This window comes from Sorex araneus, chromosome 1 (assembly GCF_027595985.1).
Source record: "Sorex araneus isolate mSorAra2 chromosome 1, mSorAra2.pri, whole genome shotgun sequence".
NCBI classification, from domain to species: Eukaryota; Metazoa; Chordata; class Mammalia; order Eulipotyphla; family Soricidae; genus Sorex; species Sorex araneus.
The window spans coordinates 52,162,625-52,168,902 of record NC_073302.1 but is presented as its reverse complement, the minus strand read 5'-3'; positions in this window follow the sequence as shown (position 1 = coordinate 52,168,902).

Genomic DNA, 6,278 nt, shown 5'->3' with positions numbered 1-6,278 from the left:
GAGCTTTTGTGACCCTTTTTAAATTTATTTTGTTTTTGAACCACACTTGGTAGTGCTCAGGGGCTAGTCTGGGCTGGGGGTGACTCCTGATGGTGTTCAAGGAACTGTGTGGTTCTGGGACTTGAACCTAGGCTTTCTTCATGCAAAGTATGCACTCAGTTCACTGAGCAATGTCCAGCTTCTATAATAGAATAGTTTTCACAGAGACACAACATCCACAGGCTCTAAAATATTTTTCATCTTGCTCTTTACAGATAAGGTTTGTATTTATTTTGCAAAGCAATTAAATCAATGTCTATAATAAAGAGCTCAGCAGTGCAGGAAAAGTAGAGCAGAAACAAACACTTCTAGACTAGAATAAAAGAGGAGTGGAATGAGAGAAATGAGAGTAAGCACTAGGAGGTAAGGCACCTGCTTGGCTGACCAGAGCAGTCTGTGGGAGGATAGGAGGATTTTAAAGAAACATAAGAGCTTCAAAAGTCCTTTTCATTGACTTCAAGCCTAAAAGTTGAGCTGGAGAGATAGGTCAGTGGGTAGAGCACAGGCCTTTCATGAGACAAATCACTATTTAAAATTCAGCATCACATAGGGTTCCCTGAGCACTACAAGAAGTGATTCCTGAGCCAGAACTAGGAGTGACCCCTGAGGACCCCCAGGTGTGGCAAATAAAGAAAACTCTTATATTTAAAATTTTTTAGTTTGCATGAACCATTTTTTGGCCAAAAGAGCAGCTCTAGATCAGAAGCCTGAGGACTAAAGTTTCAAGACAAATCTCTCCTTTTCATTTCTGAAGAATGTGGGAGTGAGCACTCTTCAATGCTGCTCTGTGATGAGATTGTTGCCTCTGATAAGCGGGTTCCACCCTCACTGGGTTCTCACTGCTGGTAGAAGGATCAGAGGTTATGTTCTCCTCCTGGCATGCCATGAACTGCAGCTCAGGCTCACTATCCGTGCTGTCCCTAGCCTTCACAATTCTCTCGTGTGATACTAGAAATACAATCCAAACACAGTGCAATAATTATTGCAGTGCTGCCTTGCACAAAGTAGCATAAGAGCAGGATGCAAAGGTTGGGGGTTTGGAAAACATTTTTTTACAGTTGGAGATCCTCCTTTAGCAGCATTCACACAACTTTATATAATAGGACTTTTGTCATTTGACATTACCATGGAAATTTTCTTTTGAGTGTGTTTTGTTAGATGTGAAAATTAAATGATCAAAACTTGATCAGTAAGAACTTTAATAAATTTATAGAGGTACAAATAAATAGGACATTCACTTCTGCAAATTTCCAAGATGGTAGCTTATAAAATACAATCATTTCTTGGACACTGAGATGAGAGACAGAAATATCCTTTGATTTTATTTATTTGGGTATTGGGCACTCATGAAGTTGCTCAGGCCTTATATGTGACTCTGTGCTCAGGATTCGCTGGTGGTGCTCAGAGGACTTTATATGCAGTTCCCCAAATATGCAAGCAAAGTGTCTTAAATCATGTGTGATCCCTCCACCCCCTTTATTAAAAAAGTTAACACATACATGCCAGATACTACGAGAGGCAATGTATAAGTGTTCTGCTTTCTCTTGGGTGCTTTTTTTTTAACCCAATTCTTAGGCATACAAGGCAATCCTTTGCTGTTATGCCACATTACCAGCCCAGTATCAGCTATTTTTAACCCTAGCAGTATTTCCATTTTGTTGCGATGCCACTACTATCACCCCTCTATGCCTGAGCAATCTAAGGTACTGGGGGCTTACATATTTTGTGAATTTACTTACAAATTCAGCTAGTAAATTTCTAGGGTGATTCTCTTGTCCAATTTGTCTGGCACTACCCCTGCACAAGTCCTGTATCCCCAATTGTAGGATGAAATTACTTTGTAGGCTTACCCCAGTCTCACCCATCAAGATGTTCCCGAATCTCTCCCATTCCTTTGTTTAGCTATAATCACTTCTCTATGCTCTCTTCCCCAAAACAGTTAATCTGTGGCTTTCCCTTAATCTGACTCTACTAATTTGCAAGGTCAGACCTAGGACACTGAATATTATAACATTGCCTTTCTCCCCTCTTTATGCCTTTTGAATAATTTACTTTAAAGCTATATCTTTTTTGTATAGACACAAGAAGACAATATTATGTTTTTGTAACTTGGGAATTTATTGGCTTCGAATATTATTCCCTCCTGGGCATCTGCTTTCTCCACTTAAACCTCAGTTGCCCTCAGTTCCTAGCACCCCAAAAGCAGGATCCTGACGAGGGACAGGATGGATCCAGGGAAAGCAGTGAGTTATGTGCTACCCTGGCATCGAGATGGGCCTGGCCAAAGTGCCTAATTCTTAACTATAAGTTAAGAGCTTGATCATAGACAAATGCTGTCATGATCCAAAAGTAATGATGAGACTAGGACCCTGCTAGGGATAGGAAAGACTGATCTGGCCTGAGCACTGTAGTCTGAGGTTGAGATGGCCCCAGGAGAGCAATTCCATAAGCTTTAATGCATCTCTTATTGTGTCCATACAAAATGATTAATATTATGAATTCTTATATGTTTGCTGGCTGAGGAGAAGAAAAAGACACTCATGGGACTCCGCCCTTGGGTGGATCCTCCTGCTAAAAGAGAATTAAGTCCTAGGAGAAGCATCCCCTAAGGGAAAGGAACCTCAACCCTATTGATGGTGACCACACCTATGTGTATGCCCCAACCCCCTCATGCTGGGAGATTTAACTAGGCTGTAAGAGTGGGTTGGGGCCCAGATCCAGAGATCCAGAGAGAGACCAAGAGCCGGGAGAGAAGCAGAGAGAGAGAATGAAATAAACCTATCGAGCAACCAGTTTGGCCTTCTTCCTTCCGTCGCCTGCCCTTGACCGACAGCACACACAGCGGTTCCGGGGCCACCGAACTCGGGCGGTGAGACAGAACCGCCCGGAGAGCCCGAGATTGCGCTCGCCCCTTGGCGAGCTTTAGTTTTTTACACCCAATAACTCACTCACAGGAAAACCAGGGCAGATGGTCACTGAAATCTAAGTCCTAACAATCTGAGACTCAATTGTACGAAGGCATTGTCTTCTTACCAATAACTCAGGGTTAGCTATGAGAGTGGAAACATCCTGTGTAGAAATGCTCAAACAAACCTGAAGTTTGGACCTGCTTTAAGATGTTCTGCTTGGAAAATTTCCCTTCAACTCACTTTTCCTCTTCAGGAACTCTTCAGAACGTGCTAGGGTTGATTTGCATCAATTGCTCACAGGGGAAAGCAGTCTTAAATTGGGCAGAATGAGAAGTGGAAGGTTGAAATTCTCTCTGAGATAAGCAAAGGAAATTCTTGTTCTTTGTTAGAAGTGGGAGAACTATGCGGAACTATAAATAGTTCTACATTCTACATAGAAAGGTTGCACTCATATGTGGAATATAAAGTAGCTGAGAGGTACAAGCTTGCAATGATGCAATTTCTGGCAGATATTTCTCTGGACTTAGTTATTAAAATACTAAAATACAGAAATCAAAAACCGTGCAGCTGTTAGTGTGGCCGCTTGACCTCATATCTTTTCATTCTCAGCAATGGAAAAAAAATTATCAAATGCTTCCTTTTCAGCAGGTCCGACTTTAGGGGGGAGAAACTCCAAATAATAATAGTGAGTTTTTTTTTGTTAAAATATTGAATGTAATCAAAGTAAAGTGAAAGTAAAGTGAAGTTTATCAGTTACACAGGCGGGGTGGGGGGCTGGAGAGGTGGGGGGTGGGGCAGGTATACTGTGATTCTTGGTGGTGGAATATGTGCACTGGTGAAGGGATGGGTGTTAGAGCATTGTATAACTGGGACTTAAACCTGAAAGCTTTGTAACTTTCCACATGGTGATTCAATAAAAGAATAAATTTTTTAAAAATAAAATAAAATAAAAATAAAAATCTGTCATTCTAGTGGCCGGGGTGAAATCCAGGGAAGGCAAATGCCTTCCATGCAGACTACTCTGATCCAATCACCTGAATGGCCATTATGATCCCCTGAGCACTACCAGGAGTGATTCCTGAGCACAGGATCAAGAGTTAGACCTGGACACAGCAGAGTCTGACCAAACAAACAATCAGGATATGAAGAAAGAAAAGAATCGTAACAAGCGGCTAAAGGCAATAGAGCCTGAAAGTTGGTCTACAGAACAGACTTGACCAGAGTGGGGATGATGAGAGGGATCTGGGAACAATGGTGCAGGGAGGGAAGCGGACACTGACAGTGTGTGTGGTGTTGGAACTTCACAAGCATGATATTCTCATTAACAGTATTGTAAATCAAAGTGCTTTAATTAAAAACTGAAAAGTCAAAACAAAAACAGCATGAAGATTGTGCTTGGTTTCTGCCTCTTTTGTGTAAAATTCTGCACATTATGAAGAAAGAGTTTTTGTTTTTAATTTTTTTTTTTCTTTTTGAGTCACACCCAGCTATGCTCAGGGATCCTCCCGCACTCAGGAATTACTCCTGGCAGTCCTTGGGGGACCATATGGGATGCTGGGGATTGAACTCCTGTCAGGCTGCATGCAGGGCAAATGCCCTACCCACTGTACTATCTCTCCGGCCCTGTTTTCAAAATCTTAATTCAGATTTAGATATTCAAACCCAAGACAAAGAAAAAAAAAGCACCCATTCTGTGAGCCGATCTCAGGCTAGCAGCGAACAAGGGGTTTGCCTTCCGGAGAGCTTGAGAGGAGAGTAAGGGTTTGTCACAGGAACAATCAACAATCAGGAGAGAAACGAGAAACACTACACACTCGTTCTTCACTCAATTAAGAAAGAGCAGGCAGAGCAGGTGTGAGGCACCAGTTTGTGAGTGGAGGAGAGAGCGGTGGGAGGAGCCAGCTCGATGGGAGTCTTGAAAGTACCCCGGTAGTGTCGATAATCGAAACCAGGATCTCACAGATACAAGGCAAATAAATGCTCTACCACTGAATCACATCCCTAGGCCCATAACTTTATTTTACTTTATTTATTATTGTGTGTGTCTGTGGTTTGGGGGCCATACCTGACATTGGCCAGGGGTTACTTCAGGGGTCACTCATAGCAAGTGCTTGGGAATCTTGCAGTATGTAAATGGCCTGGTTTTCCTGTGTGCAGACTTGTTCTCTAACACACAGAGCTATCTCTGCAGCACTTAGGGAAATACTGTAAGGTTCTGTCCTCGCCCAGTTAGAGTCAAATGAATGGTGAATAAGGTGGCTTCTCCCAGGGAGAAGTTGTCACACCTTCCAATCTATAGGCCTCAGGACACTCTTAGTTTTTCCTAACACCATCCAGTCATTGAGTACTTTAAGATTTCTTTCAGAAGAATTGAGGGTCAGGAGGGGAGGAGAAGGGGGGGAGGAGGAAGAACAAAATTGAAAAATGTTAATTATCTGATCACATTTGCATCCTAAAACAATCACAGTATGAATGTGCTTGTCACAGAGTCCTAAAGAAAAAGTCATTCAAAGAATAGTTGATGGTAAAATTGGTTATTAGACCAAAAGGAAAAATATATTGAAGATTTGGAAAAGATTGTAAAGATAATATGAACCCCCAAAAAAGATTTTTATATATATCAAAAAAGTAAGAAAGATTTTAAGGTGTTTGAACCAACAGTGTTTTTAGGATGGAAAGCAAGAAAGTTTTCTTGAATGGAAGATTCTTGACCTCAACTGGTCCTTAGAAAGTCTTTAGTTTCCTAATTTTCCCTAGCAGCAATAAATAATGGTCAGTGGCTGGATATTCTAAATTAACCTGAGGGGCAGGAGATAAGGCTCTTACTTTGTATGTGACCACAACTTTGGTTGAAATCCCTGGCACCACATATACTTAGTCCCCTGAGTACAGTACAGTCAGGATGACTCCTGAGTATACATCCAAAAGGAATTCCTGAGTACCACAGGAATTTGGGTGTGACTGCAAATTCTCTTTTTCCCATTAAAAAAAAAAATCAGCTTGAAAAATATGCAAACAAAATACTGGTGATGTACCTCAGTGAAGCGTGCTTTTGATGTAGGCAGGTAGATTAGGGAAAACCCCTCCCCCTTTCATGGCAATGACATTTCTGGGAATTAATAATAAAGCTACTAGTCGTAAGTCTGACCCACTTTGTGGATACAGAAAGCAAGACCTGATAAGACCTTCTCCAGCAACAGAGCCTGAGGAGACTGGACCCCTCCCTACAGAAACGGCCTGAAGGAAGTTACTCAAAAACTGTCAATTCTTTCCTTTAATCTGATTAACCCTCAGATAGCCCAGACCAGAGAAGGCTGCACCCACCCTTGA